This window comes from Panulirus ornatus, chromosome 37, assembly GCF_036320965.1.
Source record: "Panulirus ornatus isolate Po-2019 chromosome 37, ASM3632096v1, whole genome shotgun sequence".
NCBI lineage: Eukaryota > Metazoa > Arthropoda > Malacostraca > Decapoda > Palinuridae > Panulirus > Panulirus ornatus.
The window spans coordinates 2,449,904-2,467,829 of NC_092260.1; the positions used below are offsets into that span (position 1 = coordinate 2,449,904).

The following is a 17,926-nucleotide window of genomic DNA, read 5'->3' on the forward strand; positions in this document are numbered from 1 at the left end:
TATGGTTCCATTTGCAGCCAACTACTCAACTCACATCCCAAATACCCAGTTATGTCCCTATACCTTGCTACACCTAATAACCTTGCTTTTGTTCACATTTACTCTCAACTTCCTCCTTTCTCACATTCTTCCAAATTCAGTCATCAACTACTGAAGTTTCTCACTCAATTCAGCCATCAGTAGATGTACTGTGTCAACAGCAAATAACAACTGACTCATTTCCCAAGTCCTCTCATGGACTAATGGAATGCATACTTGTCCCACTCTCAAAGACTCTCACATTTACCTTCTACATCATCCCATCTATATACAAATCAAATAACTATGATGACAACACACACTCCTGCCACAGACCAACCTTCACCTGGAACCACTCAATCTCTTCTACTCGTCAACATGCCATAAAACCATGATAAAAACTTCTCACTACTGCTAGCAGCTTTCCTCCCATACGTATAACCTTAAGACATGCTACAAGGTATCTCTATCTATCCTATCATTTGCTTCCTCCTTGTCCATAAGTGCCAAATACAAATCCTTCTGTATCTCTTAAGTATACCTCATACATTTTCAAAGCAAACACCTGATCCACATATCCTCTTGAAACCACACTATCCCTCCCTAATCTCAAGTTCTGTACATGCCTTCACCCATCCTATCATATAACTTACCAAGAGACTAAACAAATTCATACCTCTTTTACACACACACACACACACACACACACACATCTATCCCAGCCTGCCTTTATACAATGGCACTATGCATGAATTCCACTAGTTCTCAGACATCTCACCATGATCCATACATAGTGATTTTTTTTTTTTTTTTTCTTTGTCGCTGTCTCCCGCGTTTGCGAGGTAGCGCAAGGAAACAGACGAAAGAAATGGCCCAACCCACCCCCATACACATGCCCTGATTCAATCCAATGACAGCACGTCAACCCCGGTATACCACATCGCTCCAATTCACTCTATTCTTTGCCCTCCTTTCACCCTCCTGCATGTTCAGGCCCCGATCACACAAAATCTTTTTCACTCCATCTTTCCACCTCCAATTTGGTCTCCCTCTTCTCCTCGTTCCCTCCACCTCCGACACATATATCCTCTTGGTCAATCTTTCCTCACTCATTCTCTCCATGTGACCAAACCATTTCAAAACACCCTCTTCTGCTCTCTCAACCACGCTCTTTTTATTTCCACACATCTCTCTTACCCTTATGTTACTTACTCGATCAAACCACCTCACACCACACATTGTCCTCAAACATCTCATTTCCAGCACATCCATCCTCCTGCGCACAACTCTATCCATAGTCCACGCCTCACAACCATACAACATTGTTGGAACCACTATTCCTTCAAACATACCCATTTTTGCTTTCCGGGATAATGTTCTCGACTTCCACACATTCTTCAAGGCTCCCAGAATTTTCGCCCCCTCCCCCACCCTATGATCCACTTCCGCTTCCATGGTTCCATCCGCTGCCAGATCCACTCCCAGATATCTAAAACACTTCACTTCCTCCAGTTTTTCTCCATTCAAACTCACCTCCCAATTGAATTGACCCTCAACCCTACTGTACCTAATAACCTTGCTCTTATTCACATTTACTCTTAACTTTCTTCTTTCACACACTTTACCAAACTCAGTCACCAGCTTCTGCAGTTTCTCACATGAATCAGCCACCAGCGCTGTATCATCAGCGAACTACAACTGACTCACTTCCCAAGCTCTCTCATCCCCAACAGACTTCATACTTGCCCCTCTTTCCAAAACTCTTGCATTCACCTCCCTAACAACCCCATCCATAAACAAATTAAACAACCATGGAGACATCACACACCCCTGCCGCAAACCTTCATTCACTGAGAACCAATCACTTTCCTCTCTTCCTACACGTACACATGCCTTACATCCTCGATAAAAACTTTTCACTGCTTCTAACAACTTGCCTCCCACACCATATATTCTTAATACCTTCCACACAGTGATATCTTAAGTAAAAAATCACACACAGCCACCCTCTTTCTTAAGGATTTCAAGAGCAATACCATCCACTCCAACCACCTTGCCACATTTTATCTTACACAAGGATGTCACATTATTCTTTATCAAAGCACTTTCCATAACTCTCTCACTTCATATACCTCTATGACCCAAAAACCTTACATTTTCTACCCTATCATCAAATACATTCAATTATATTCTTCAAAACACTCATTCAACTCTTCCTTATCTCATCACTATGCACTACCACTTCCCCAATTGCTTCTGTCACTGATGTTCCCATTTGTTCTCTTATTTTTCTCACACTAGTTACCTTCTTCCAAAACATCTTATTCTAACTGAAGTACACCAATAATCACCCATCCTAACTTTCAATTGCCATCTCTTTCAACCCCTGAAACTTCCTTTTGACCTCATACTGCTTTTGCTTGGACATCTCCCTATCATTTGTTACTCCTTCCCTTGTGTATTGCCCGTGCACCCTTCTTTTCTCTTTTCATCATCTCACCACCCACTACCTTTCTTACCTGTCAATTGGCCATCTTCCACAAGACCGCTGCTTCCCCAAATATCTCCCATTCCTCACCCATTTCCCTTGCATCTTTTGCCTTTAGCGCATTCTACACTCAATCTCTCGATATTTCTTCACACAATTCTCTTTACCAAGCTCACTTACTTTCACCACCCTTTACTCACTTATATCACTTCTTTTCCAAAAATCCTTACAAATCTTCATCCTTGCCTCCACCAGGTAATGGTCAGACATCCCACCCTCTGCCCCTCTAAACACATCCACACCCATGAGTCTCTCTTTTGCACACATATCAATAAATATGCAATCCCATAATGTCCTCAACATCTTTCCTACTCACTTACATATGCTTATGCATGTCCCTTGATTTAAACCAGGTGTTCCCAATTCTGTTTTCAGCACACATCTCCACAAGTTGTTGACCATTCATTTTCACCTCACTGAATACCACACTTCTCCAATTATACTCTCAAATGCCACATTACTCACTTTCGCATTTAATCATCCATCACCAATACCCGATCTCTAGCATAAAATCTCCTGACACACTGACTCAACTGCTTCCAAAACACTTGTATTTGATCCTCCTCCTCCTCCTCATAACCAAGTGCATAAGCACTAATAATCACCCATTTATCACAACCCAGTTTCAATCTTACCCACATTCCCAAAACTCCTGCTTGATCAGAATTTACCAGAGCAAAATAACTTCATATTCTTAACATATTTCAGCCACTGATGGTTACCTTATAAGGAAAACAAAGTTTTCATGATCTTAATGTAAATAAAATCTAACATGAAAATGTTAAAATAGGTAATATTAAGAGCCAAACATATTACTGGAAATATTACATCCTAACATGAATAAACTTACTCTGGAAAGGCTTGACGAACAATTCCTGTACTCCCAACCCACTCCATCACCTCCCATCTTAAGCCCTCATCACCAGCATTCTCAGTGAGAATCAAGAAATATCATCTAATCTACCAATGAAATGGCAACAACTACTGAATGAGAGAGACTAATTCACATCATGCTAAGAGTGTGGCATATTGATGGTAAGCAAAGATGCTTTAGGTACAGTCCAAACATGAGAATTAGAATGTGAAAATCTTTGGTCTTGAACATAACTGTCTTTAAAGTAAAGGTTTAAAATACTCATACAATAAAATTGATGCTATACAGACAGATCACTAGAAATACAACCTCATCATTCTGTGAGGTCCCCATGTTACAAAGCTACAAACAACACAAAATGATGGACTCAATGGCTGCCTACTTGCCACAAATACTCAACTACAAAATAAAACAAAAATCTTCCCAATACAATCCCAGCTTGACATACTCCGCAATCGGTTCTATGCAATAGCAACCCCTCCCACCCGAACCTCTCCATAGTTATCTACTGATCTCCTAGTGGAAAGCTTAAGCACCCATGCCTCATACTTCAGCAACTTCTATTTACAGATCCCCCAACTCCTGCCAAATATTACTCTAACAAAACACATATACAAAGATATAACCCAATGAGCAATAAACAACCACCCCCCAACTCAGTCTTAAACCCACAAACATACATCCATCAGAGGAAACAATCCCTAACAAACACGAGCCACACTTTCCTATCCATGTTCTGAACACCATCCATCCCCACAGCAGTACAAACACCATATCAACACATTTCAAGACCCTTCATGCCCATGATGCAACTATTGCAACAAAGACACCAAGCACAAACTAGCGAATTGCCCTGAACTCCCTCCATATAAACACATAATATTGTTACATTTGATGGCCTCTGGTCCCGACCGGTGGATGTGGCCAGCTTCCTGACAGCTGCAAGAACTTCATAAAGATACAAAGGACTCCTGGGGCAGAGACTCCTGGGACAGAAATTGTATGAACATATACTTTTTACCTATACAGCTTCTGTCATGCAAACTTTATTGCATTTTGCAGGATTCCTTTTGTCAAGTGTCTTCGCTTTACTTTAACTTTTTACTAATTTTACCTGGAATTTACAATTACTTTTGCTCTCCATAAATATCTACCTTCAACAAGTCAGAACTATGAAAAAAAAATTCTTACCTGATGGGCCAGATGGATCTTGAGGAAATGAAGAAAAATCTGCAAAGTCACTGTTCCTGGAAAAAGAAATCACATACTTATGAAGCATATAATATGAACATTCATCTGATAAAAACAATGCTTTGCATATTTCAGCCTTTACTACTACAAACTACAGTTGCACAATAGCTTCTGTGATGTTTACTATGGTGTGACTGCTCCTAAGTATTGCTACATACACACTACCACGAAAGAAATTAATAGCCATCCTGAGAATTTCCAATATTCATCACATTTCACTGTGTTGTCAAAAATATATCAGTGTTCCTTTGCAAAGTGTAATAAAACAAATTATAGTCATATATTCTCTCATTCTCTTTCTGTCCAACCTGTTACTGCCCCTACATAAAGAAATAATGAAAATAATACATATCTTATTTTGAGTAATTTCAAGTATTTCATAACAAATGATAAAGCAAAGGAAATGACACACAAATCCAAGAAATGCCAGTTGAAATGGTAAATCATGAAGTTTACTTTATTTTGGAAACATGAGGATAAAGAATACTATCCATACATCTCTTACATGTCTTTGAAAGCATCTAAGTGAAGTGAAAAGAATGTGACATGCAATGCTCTGCAGACAGCGAGATCCATCAAAGTACAACTGTATTTTGGCTTTGGTACTATCTATCTCTGATGCCTGCTCCCATCTCGTACTCCCTCAACGGGGTGGTCATGGCAACAGAGGCTTCATAATTAGTGAACATCATGCTCTTTCACAGCCTTTAGTGCCTTATCCTTAACAGGGGACTGGCAGGGGGTAACTCTAGCACAATGTTTGCAGAGGCTCCTACCTAATGTTCCTAATTCAACCTAATGTTCCTATGAACCCTTCTACCTAATGTTTCTATCTAATACTCCTGCCTAAATATTCCTACCTACAACTTCGATCTACTGCTCCTACTGTTTTCCCAAAAGGAAGGGCAACTGCATGGTACTCACCACAGGAAAATCTAGAATTAAGAAGAATGAGGTGTGTGAGTTAAGTCTTGTCAACTGTTATGTATGACTGTTATGTATGACAAGGAAAGATTGTTTGTTTGTGGACAAAATGCCATAGTCCACATGTGGGCAAGGCAGAAAGAAAAGACTGCTACCTAAGACAGAAGAGTGCAATTTGACAACCACAAAAGTGCTGGCTCAATACGCAACTGTCACTAACCCTCCCGATACCCAGAAGGGAGTGCCAGTAATATACTCCCCCAGTTCCTGGATGCCTACCAGCTACAGTATTATCATTTTGATCTCCCTTAAGTCACACTGTAATGAAATAGGCATCACAACAGTGTCTGTAATAAAAGTTTTGAGGTTTTCGTTGATGACCTGGCACTAGTGATTGAGAGGGTGAAGGCATGTACAGAGCATCAGATTGGGGAAGAGCAGTGTGGTTTCAGAAGTGGTAGAGGATGTGTGGATCAGGTGTTTGCTTTGAAGAATGTATGTGAGAAATACTTAGAAAAGCAAATGGATTTGTAATGTAGCATTTATGGATCTGGAGAAGGCATATGATAGAGTTGATAGAGATGCTCTGTGGAAGGTATTAAGAATATATGGTGTGGGAGGCAAGTTGTTAGAAGCAGTGAAAAGTTTTTATCGAGGATGCAAGGCATGTGTACGTGTAGGAAGAGAGGAGAGTGATTGGTTCTCAGTGAATGTAGGTTTGCGGCAGGGGTGTGTGATGTCTCCATGGTTGTTTAATTTGTTTATGGATGGGGTTGTTAGGGAGGTGAATGCAAGAGTTTTGGAAAGAGGGGCAAGTATGAAGTCTGTTGGGGATGAGAGAGCTTGGGAAGTGAGTCAGTTGTTGTTCGCTGATGATACAGCGCTGGTGGCTGATTCATGTGAGAAACTGCAGAAGCTGGTGACTGAGTTTGGTAAAGTGTGTGAAAGAAGAAAGTTAAGAGTAAATGTGAATAAGAGCAAGGTTATTAGGTACAGTAGGGTTGAGGGTCAAGTCAATTGGGAGGTGAGTTTGAATGGAGAAAAACTGGAGGAAGTGAAGTGTTTTAGATATCTGGGAGTGGATCTGGCAGCGGATGGAACCATGGAAGCGGAAGTGGATCATAGGGTGGGGGAGGGGGCAAAAATTCTGGGAGCCTTGAAGAATGTGTGGAAGTCGAGAACATTATCTTGGAAAGCAAAAATGGGTATGTTGAAGGAATAGTGGTTCCAACAATGTTGTATGGTTGCGAGGCGTGGGCTATGGATAGAGTTGTGCGCAGGAGGATGGATGTGCTGGATATGAGATGTTTGAGGACAATGTGTGGTGTGAGGTGGTTTGATCGAGTAAGTAACGTAAGGGTAAGAGAGATGTGTGGAAATAAAAAGAGCGTGGTTGAGAGAGCAGAAGAGGGTGTTTTGAAATGATTTGGGCACATGGAGAGAATGAGTGAGGAAAGATTGACCAAGAGGATATATGTGTCGGAGGTGGAGGGAACAAGGAGAAGAGGGAGACCAAATTGGAGGTGGAAAGATGGAGTGAAAAAGATTTTGTGTGATCGGGGCCTGAACATGCAGGAGGGTGAAAGGAGGGCAAGGAATAGAGTGAATTGGAGCGATGTGGTATACCAGGGTTGACATGCTGTCAGTGGATTGAATCGGGGCATGTGAAGCGTCTGGGGTAAACCATGGAAAGCTGTGTAGGTATGTATATTTGCGTGTGTGGACGTATGTATATACATGTGTATGGGGGTGGGTTGGGCCATTTCTTTCGTCTTGTTTCCTTGCGCTACCTCGCAAACGCGGGAGACAGCGACAAAGCTAAAAAAAAAAAAAAAAAAAAAAAAATTATATTTACCCATGTTTTTGAGGATAATGTTGCATACTCACTATAATACAGATAAACTATAGTCACTGTTTCATTTTTATTGGATATGTGGATATAAAAATCATAATAACTGCATTAGGCAGTAAGCTTTCCAGAATGACATTTGATACCCCCATTAAAAATCAAGAATATGGGCCACTAACATATTCTAAAAAAAAAATACTGTATATAAAGAATTCAACGGATATAGTTTCCTTACAATTTAAAAAGGTTCTTTTTGTGATGTCTGAGCTTTACAATTTGATTATTAAGAATCTCCCACTCAATTACTTAAGCATTACTGGCCTTCTGAAAAATTGAGGTCAACTTGTTCAAATCATATAATAAATAAAGAATACTTTGGCCGAACACCTAGGTCACCAAGCATATAAGATTGCCAACCACTTAAATATATGGAAAGTTTTTTGGGGCCTGGATGTGGAAAGGGAGCTGTGGTTTCGGTCTATTATGCATGACAGCTAGAGACTAAGTGTGAACGAATCTGGCCTTTGTTGTCTTTTCCTGACACTACCTCACATGCGTGCGGGGGGAGAGGGTTATCATTTCATGTGTGGCAGGGTGGCAACGGGAAGAATAAAGGTAGGAAGTAATGAATTATGTACATGTACATATATGTACATGTCTGTGTATGTATATATATGTATACAGTGAAATGTATAGGTATGCATATGTGCACGTGTGGATGTGTATGTATATACAGGTCTGTGTATGTATATATATGTATATGTTGAAATGTACACGTATGTATATGTGTATATGTGGACGTGTATGTATATACATGTGTATGTGGGTGGGTTGGGCCATTCTTTAGTCTGGTTTCTTGCGTTACCTCGATAACAGGGGAGACAGCAACATAATATAAAATAATTTATATATAAAAATAATATATTATTTATTTTGCTCCCTTGTCTTACGCACTTTATTTACCTCCTTCCAGAACATCTTTTTATTCCCCCTAAAATTTAATAATACTCTCTCACCCCAACTCTCATTTGTGACCTCTTTTTCACCTCTTGCACCTTTCTCTTGACCTCCTGTCTCTTTCTTTTATACATCTCCCACTCAATTGCATTTTTTCCCGGCAAAAATCGTCCAAATGCCTCTCTCTTCTCTTTCACTAATAATCTTACTTCTTCATCCCACCACTCACTACCCTTTCTAATCAACCCACGTCCCACGCTTCTCATGCCAAAAGCATCTTTTACGCAATCCATCAGTGATTCCCTAAATACATCCCATTCCTTCCGCACTCCCCTTACTTCCATTGTTCTCACCTTTTTCCATTCTGTACTCAGTCTCTCCTGGTACTTCCTCACACAAGTCTCCTTCCCAAGCTCACTTACTCTCACCACCCTCTTCACCCCAACATTCACTCTTCTTTTCTGAAAACCCATACAAATCTTCACCTTAGCCTCCACAAGCTAATGATCAGACATCCCTCCAGTTGCACCTCTCAGCACATTTACATCCAAAAGTCTCTCTTTCGCGCGCCTGTCAATTAACACGTAATCCAATAACGCTCTCTGGCCATCTCTCCTACTTACATACATATACTTATGTATATCTCGCTTTTTAAACCAGGTATTCCCAATCACCAGTCCTTTTCCAGCACATAAATCTACAAGCTCTTCACCATTTCCATTTACAACACTGAACATCCTATGTATACCAATTATTCCCTCAACTGCCACATTACTCACCTTTGCATTCAAATCACCCATCACTATAACATGGTCTTGTGCATCAAAACCACTAACACACTCATTTATCTGCTCCCAAAACACTTGCCTCTAATGATCTTTCCTCTCATGCCCAGGTGCATATGCACCAATAATCACCCATCTCTCTCCATCCACTTTCAGTTTTACCCATATTAATCTAGAGTTTACTTTCTTACACTCTATCACATACTCCCACAACTCCTGTTTCAGGAGTACTGCTACTCCTTCCCTTGTCCTCTCACTAACCCCTGACTTTGCTCCCAAGACATTCCCAAACCACTCTTCCCCTTCACCCTTGAGCTTCGTTTATCTCAGAGCCAAAACATCCAGGTTCCTTTCCTCAAACATACTACCTATCTCTCCTTTTTTCACATCTTGGTTACATCCACACACATTTAGACACCCCAATCTGAGTCTACGAGGAGGATGAGCACTCCCCGCGTGACTCCTTCTGTTTCCCATTTTTTAAAAAGTTAAAAATACAAGGAGGGGAGGATTTCTGGCACCCTGCTCCCGTCCCCTCTATTCGCCATCAGTGAAGGGCGCTAATGGGGAGGTGATAACAAGTAGTGGTGATGTGACAAGGAGATGGAGTGAGTATTTTGAAGGTTTGTTGAATGTGTTTGATGATAGAGTGGCAGATATAGGGTGTCTTGGTCAAGGTGGTGTGCAAAGTGAGAGGGTTAGGGAAAGTGATTTGGTAAACAGATAAGAGGTAGTAAACGCTTTGCGGAGGATGAAAGCCAGCAAGGCAGCAGGTTTGGATGGTATTGCAGTGGAATTTATTAAAAAAGGGGGTGACTGTATTGTTGACTGGTTGGTAAGGTCATTTAATGTATGTATGACTCATGGTGAGGTGCCTGAGGATTGGCGGAATGCGTGCATAGTGCCATTATACAAAGGCAAAGGGGATAAGAGTGAGTGCTCAAATTACAGAGGTATAAGTTTGTTGAGTATTCCTGGCAAATTATATGGGAGGGTATTGATTGAGAGGGTGAAGAGGCAGTTACAGAGCATCAGATTGGGGAAGAGCAGTGTGTTTTCAGAAGTGGTAGAGGAAGTGTGGATCAGGTGTTTGCTTTAAAGAATGTATGTGAGAAATACTTAGAAAAGCAAATGGATTTGTATGTAGCATTTATGGATCTGGAGAAGGAATATGATAGAGTTGATAGAGATGCTCTGTGGAAGGTATTAAGAATATATGGTGTGGGAGGAAAGTTGTTAGAAGCAGTGAAAAGTTTTTATCGAGGATGTAAGGCATGTGTACGTGTAGGAAGAGAGGAAAGTGATTGGTTCTCAGTGAATGTAGGTTTGTGGCAGGGGTGTGTGATGTCTCCATGGTTGTTTAATTTGTTTATGGATGGGGTTGTTAGGGAGGTGAATGCAAGAGTTTTGGAAAGAGGGGCAAGTATGAAGTCTGTTGTGGATGAGAGAGCTTGGGAAGTGAGTCAGTTGTTGTTTGCTGATGATACAGCGCTGGTGGCTGATTCATGTGAGAAACTGCAGAAGCTGGTGGTTGAGTTTGGTAAAGTGTGTGAAAGAAGAAAGTTAAGAGTAAATGTGAATAAGAGCAAGGTTATTAGGTACAGTAGGGTTGAGGGTCAAGTCAATTGGGAGGTAAGTTTGAATGGAGAAAAACTGGAGGAAGTAAAGTGTTTTAGAAATCTGGGAGTGGATCTGGCAGCGGATGGAACCATGGAAGCGGAAGAGGATCATAGGGTGGGGGAGGGGGCGAAAATCCTGGGAGCATTGAAGAATGTGTGGAAGTCGAGAACATTATCTCGGAAAGCAAAAATTGGTATGTTTGAAGGAATAGTGGTTCCAACAATGTTGTATGGTTGCGAGGCATGGGCTATGGATAGAGTTGTGCGCTGGAGGGTGGATGTGCTGGAAATGAGATGTTTGAGGACAATGTGTGGTGTGAGGTGGTTTGATCGAGTAAGTAATGTAAGGGTAAGAGAGATGTGTGGAAATAAAAAGAGCATGGTTGAGAGAGCAGAAGAGGGTGTTTTGAAATGGTTTGGGCACATGGAGAGAATGAGTGAGGAAAGATTGACCAAGAGGATATATGTGTCGGAGGTGGAGGGAACGAGGAGAAGTGGGAGACCAAATTGGAGGTGGAAAGATGGAGTGAAAAAGATTTTGAGTGATCGGGGCCTGAACATGCAGGAGGGTGAAAGGCAGGCAAGGAATAGAGTGAATTGGATCGATGTGGTATACCGGGGTTGACGTGCTGTCAGTGGATTGAATCAGGGCATGTGAAGCGTCTGGGGTAAACCATGGAAAGTTGTGTGGGGCCTGGATGTGGAAAGGGAGCTGTGGTTTCGGGCATTATTGCATGACAGCTTTAGACTGAGTGTGAACGAATGGGGCCTTTGTTATCTTTTCCTAGCGCTACCTCGCACACATGAGGGGGAAGGGGGATGGCATTCCATGTGTGGCGAGGTGGCGATGGGAATGAATAAAGGCAGACAGAGTGAATTGTGTGCATGGGTATATATGTATGTATCTGTGTGTGTATATATATGTGTACATTGAGATGTATAGGTATGTATATTTGCGTGTGTGGACGTGTGTGTATATACATGTGTATGGGGGTGGGTTGGGCCATTTCTTTCTTCCGTTTCCTTGCGCTACCTCGCAAATGCGGGAAACAGCGACAGAGCAAAAAAAAAATAAATATATAAATATTTATTTTATTTCTATTTATTTTGCTTTGTCGCTGTCTCCCGCGTTTATAAGGTAGCGCAAGGAAACAGACGAAAGAAATGGCCAAACCCACCCCCATACACAATGTACATACATACATATCCACACACGCAACTATACATACCTATACATCTCAATGTACACATATATATACATAGACAGACACATACATATATACCCATGCACACAATTCACACTGTCTGCCTTTATTCATTCGCATCGCCACCTCGCCACACATGGAATACCATCACCCTCCCCCCTCGTGTGCGAGGTAGCACTAGGAAAAGATAACAAAGGCCCCATTCGTTCACACACAGTCTCTAGCTGTCATGCAATAATGCCCGAAACCACAACTCCCTTTCCACATCCATGCCCCACACAACTTTCCATGGTTTACCCCAGACGCTTCACATGCCCTGATTCAATCCACTGACAGCACGTCAACCCCGGTATACCACATCGATCCAATTCACTCTATTCCTTGCCCGCCTTTCACCCTCCTGCATGTTCAGGCCCCGATCACACAAAATCTTTTTCACTCCATCTTTCCACCTCCAATTTGGTCTCCCACTTCTCATTCCCTCCACCTCCGACACATATATCCTCTTGGTCAATCTTTCCTCACTCATTCTCTCCATGTGCCCAAACCATTTCAAAACACCCTCTTCTGCTCTCTCAACCACGCTCTTTTTATTTCCACACATCTCTCTTACCCTTACATTACTTACTCGATCAAACCACCTCACACCACACATTGTCCTCAAACATCTCATTTCCAGCACATCCATCCTCCAGCGCACAGCTCTATCCATAGCCCACGCCTCGCAACCATACAACATTGTTGGAACCACTATTCCTTCAAACATACCCATTTTTGCTTTCCGAGATAATGTTCTCGACTTCCACACATTCTTCAATGCTCCCAGAATTTTCACCCCCTCCCCCACCCTATGATTCACTTCTGCTTCCATGGTTCCATCCGCTGCCAGATCCACTCCCAGATTTCTAAAACACTTTACTTCCTCCAGTTTTTCTCCATTCAAACTTACCTCCCAATTGACTTGACCCTCAACCCTACTGTACCTAATAACCTTGCTCTTATTCACATTTACTCTTAACTTTCTTCTTTCACACACTACCAAACTCAGTCACCAGCTTCTGCAGTTTCTTACATGAATCAGCCACCAGCGCTGTATCATCAGCGAACAACAACTGACTCACTTCCCAAGCTTTCTCATCCACAACAGACTTCATACTTGCCCCTCTTTCCAAAACTCTTGCATTCACCTCCCTAACAACCCCATCCATAAACAAATTAAACAACCATGGAGACATCACACACCCCTGCCGCAAACCTACATTCACTGGGAACCAATCACTTTCCTCTCTTCCTACACATACACATGCCTTACATCCTCGATAAAAACTTTTCACTGCTTCTAACAACTTGCCTCCCACACCATATATTCTTAATACCTTCCACAGAGCATCTCTATCATATGCCTTCTCCAGATCCATAAATGCTACATACAAATCCATTTGCTTTTCTAAGTATTTCTCACATACATTCTTCAAAGCAAACACCTGATCCACACATCCTCAACCACTTCTGAAACCACACTGCTCTTCCCCAATCTGATGCTCTGTATATGCCTTCACCCTCTCAATCAATACCCTCCCATATAATTTACCAGGAATACTCAACAAACTTATACCTCTGTAATTTGAGCACTCACTCTTATCCCCTTTGCCTTTGTACAATGGCACTATGCACGCATTCTGCCAATCCTCAGGCACCTCACCATGAGTCATACATACATTAAATAACCTTACCAACCAGTCAACAATACAGTCACCCCCTTTTCTAATAAATGTCTGTGTGTGTATATATATGTATACTTTGAGATGTATAGGTATGTATATGTACGTGAGTGGACGTGTATGTAGATATTTGTGTCTGTGGGTGGGGTTGGGCCATTCTGTAATCTGTTGCCTTGGGCTACCTCACTAACGCAGGAGACTGCGACAAAGTATAATAAAATAAATAAATATCCCTGGGAATAGGGGAGAAAGGATACTTCCCACGCATTCCTCACGTGTCGTAGAAGGCGACTAAAGGGGATGGGAGCAGGGGGGCTAGAAACCCTCCCCTCCTTGTATTTTAACTTTCTAAAAGGGGAAACAGAAGAAGGAGTCACGACGGGAGTGCTCATCCTCCACGAAGGCTCAGATTAGGGTGTCTAAATGTGTGTGGATGTAACCAAGATGAGAAAAAAGGAGAGATAGGTAGTATGTTTGAGGAAAGGAACCTGGATGTTTTGGCTCTGAGTGAAACGAAGTTCAAGGGTAAAGGGGAAGAGTGGTTTGGGAATGTCTTGGGAGTAAAGTCAGGGGTTAGTGAGAGGACAAGAGCAAGGGATGGAGTAGCACTACTCGTGAAACAGGAGTGATGGGAGTATGTGATAGAATGTAAGAAAGTAAACTCCAGATTGATATGGGTAAAACTGAAAGTTGATGGAGAAAGATGGGTGATTATTGGTGCATATGCACCTGGGCATGAGAAGAAAGATCATGAGAAGCAAGTGTTTTGGGAGCAGCTGAATGAGTGTGTTAAAGGTTTTGATGCATGAGACCAGGTTATAGTGATGGGAGATTTGAATGCAAAGGTGAGTAATGTGGCAGTTGAGGGAATAATTAGTATACATGGGGTGTTCATTGCTGTAAATGGAAATGGTGAAGAGCTTGTAGATTTATGTGTTGAAAAAGGAATGGTGATTGGGAATAACTGGTTTAAAAAGAGAGATATACATAGGTATACGTATGTAAGTAGGAGAGATGGCCAGAGCGCGTTATTGGATTACGTGTTAAATGATAGGCACGCGAAAGAGTTTTTTTGGATGTTAATGTGCTGAGAGGTGCAACTGGAGGGATGTTTGATCATTATCTTGTGGAGGCAAAGGTGAAGATTTGTAGAGGTTTTCAGAAAAGAAGAGAGAATGTTGGGGTGAAGAGAGTGGTGAGAGTAAGTGAGCTAGGGAAGGAGACTTGTGTGAGGAAGTGCCATGAGAGACTGAGCACAGAAAGGAAGAAGGGTGAGAACAAAGGAGGTAAGCGGAGTGGGGAAGGAATGGGATGTATTTAGGGAAGCGGTGACGGCTTGCACAAAAGATGATAATGGCATGAGAAGCGTGGGAGGTTGGCAGATTAGAAAGGGTGGTGAGTGGTGGAATGAAGAAGTAAGATTATTAGTGAAAGACAAGAGAGAGGCATTTGGACGATTTTTGCAAGGAAATAATGCATATGAGTGGGAGATGTATAAAAGAAAGAGGCAGGAGGTCAAGAGAAAGGTGCAAGAGGTGAAAAAGGGGGCAAATGAGAGTTGGGGTGAGAGTGTGCCATTAAATTCTAGGGAGAATAAAAAGATGTTTTGGAAGGAGGTAAATAAAGTGCATAAGACAAGGGAACAAACAGGAACTTCAGTGGAGGGGGCTAATGGGGAGGTGATAACACGTAGTGGTGATGTGAGAAGATGGAGTGAGTATTCTGAAGGTTTGTTGAATGTGTTTGATGATAGAGTGGCAGATATAGGGTGTTTTGGTCGAGATGGTGTGCAAAGTGAGAGGGTTAGGGAAAATGATTTCGAAAACAGAGAAGAGGTCAAAAAAGCTTTGCGGAAGATGAAAGCCGGCAAGGCAGCAGGTTTGGATGATATTGCAGTGGAATTTATTAAAAAAGGGGGTGACTGTATTATTGACTGGTTGGTAAGGTTATTTAATGTATGTATGACTCATGGTGAGGTGCCTACGGATTGGCGGAATGCGTGCATAGTGCCATTGTACAAAGGCAAAGGGGATAGGAGTGAGTGCTCAAATTACAGAGGTATAAGTTTGCTGAGTATTCCTGGTAAATTATATGGGAGGGTATTGATTGAGAGGGTGAAGGCATGTACAGAGCATCAGATTGGGGAAGAGCAGTGTGGTTTCAGAAGTGGTAGAGGATGTGTGGATCAGGTGTTTGCTTTGAAGAATGTATGTGAGAAATACTTAGAAAAGCAAATGGATTTGTATGTAGCATTTATGGATCTGGAGAAGGCATATAATAGAGTTGATAGAGATGCTCTGTGTAAGGTATTAAGAATATATGGTGTGGGAGGCAAGTTGTTAGAAGCAGTGAAAAGTTTTTATCGAGGATGTAAGGCATGTATACATGTAGGAAGAGAGGAAAGTGATTGGTTCTCAGTGAATGTAGGTTTGCGGCAGGGGTGTGTGATATCTCCATGGGTGTTTAATTTGTTTATGGATGGGGTTGTTAGGGAGGTGAATGCAAGAGTTTTGGAAAGAGGGGCAAGTATGAAGTCTGTTGTGGTTGAGAGAGCTTGGGAAGTGAGTCAATTGTTGTTTGCTGATGATACAGTGCTGGTGGCTGATTCATGTGAGAAACTGCAGAAGCTGGTGACTGAGTTTGGTAAAGTGTGTGAAAGAAGAAAGTTAAGAGTAAATGTGAATAAGAGCAAGGTAATTAGGTACAGTAGGGTTGAGGGTCAAGTCAATTGGGAGGTAAGTTTGAATGGAGAAAAACTGGAGGAAGTAAAGTGTTTTAGATATCTGGGAGTGGATCTGGCAGCGGATGGAACCATGGAAGCGGAAGTGGATCATAGGGTGGGGGAGGGGGCGAAAATTCTGGGAGCCTTGAAGAATGTGTGGAAGTCGAGAACATTATCTCGGAAAGCAAAAATGGGTATGTTTGAAGGAATAGTGGTTCCAACAATGTTGTATGGTTGCGAGGCGTGGGCTATGGATAGAGTTGTGCGCAGGAGGATGGATGTGCTGGAAATGAGATGTTTGAGGACAATGTGTGGTGTGAGGTGGTTTGATCGAGTAAGTAACGTAAGGGTAAGAGAGTTGTGTGGAAATAAAAAGAGCGTGGTTGAGAGAGCAGAAGAGGGTGTTTTGAAATGGTTTGGGCACATGGAGAGAATGAGTGAGGAAAGATTGACCAAGAGGATATATGTGTCGGAGGTGGAGGGAACGAGGAGAAGTGGGAGACCAAATTGGAGGTGGAAAGATGGAGTGAAAAAGATTTTGTGCGATTGGGGCCTGAACATGCAGGAGGGTGAAAGGAGGGCAAGGAATAGAGTGAATTGGATCGATGTGGTATACCTGGGTTGGCGTGCTGTCAGTGGATTGAATCAGGGCATATGAAGCGTCTGGGGTAAACCATGGAAAGCTGTGTAGGTATGTATATTTGCGTGTGTGGACGTATGTATATATATGTGTATGGGGGTGGGTTGGGCCATTTCTTTCGTCTGTTTCCTAGCGCTACCTCGCAAACGCGGGAGACAGCGACAAAGCAAAAAAAAAAAAAAAAAAAAAATATTATCCCTTGGGATAGGGGAGAAAGAATACTTCCCACGTATTCCCTGCGTGTCGTAGAAGGCGACTAAAAGGGGAGGGAGTGGGGGGCTGGAAATCCTCACCTCTCTTTTTTTTTTTTTTTTTTTTTTCTTTTTTCCAAAAGAAGGAACCCAGGTGAGGGTATTCCCTCAAAGGCCCAGTCCTCTGTTCTTAACGCTACCTCGCTAATGCGGGAAATGGCGAATAGTTTGAAAAAAAAAAAAAATATATATATATATATATATATATATATGTCTGTGCGTGTACATATATGTATACAGTGAGATGTATACGTATGTATATTTGCGTGTGTGGACGTATATGCATATACATGTGTATGTGGGTGGGTTGGGCCATTCTTTCGTCTGTTTCCTTGTACTACATCGCTAACGCGGGAGACAGCAACAAAGTAAAATAATTTATTATATTTATATTTATTTTGCTTTGTCGCTGTCTCCCGCGTTTGCGAGGTAGCGCAAGGAAACAGACGAAAGAAATGGCCCAACCCACCCCCATACACAATGTATATACATACATGTCCACACACGCAAATATACATACCTATACATCTCAATGTACACATATATATACACACAAAGACAC

At 41.9% G+C, this 17,926-nt stretch overlaps 1 protein-coding gene across 1 annotated transcript in view; it reads right to left on the minus strand.

The window, feature by feature from the left end:
* Positions 1-17,926, minus strand: part of LOC139760456 (uncharacterized) — a 220,372-nt gene that overhangs the window by 186,771 nt on the left and 15,675 nt on the right. The window contains exon 2 of the mRNA XM_071683694.1: positions 4,632-4,687. The gene's annotated coding sequence lies outside the window, so the exon portion shown is untranslated. The remainder of the gene's footprint in view (positions 1-4,631; positions 4,688-17,926) is intronic.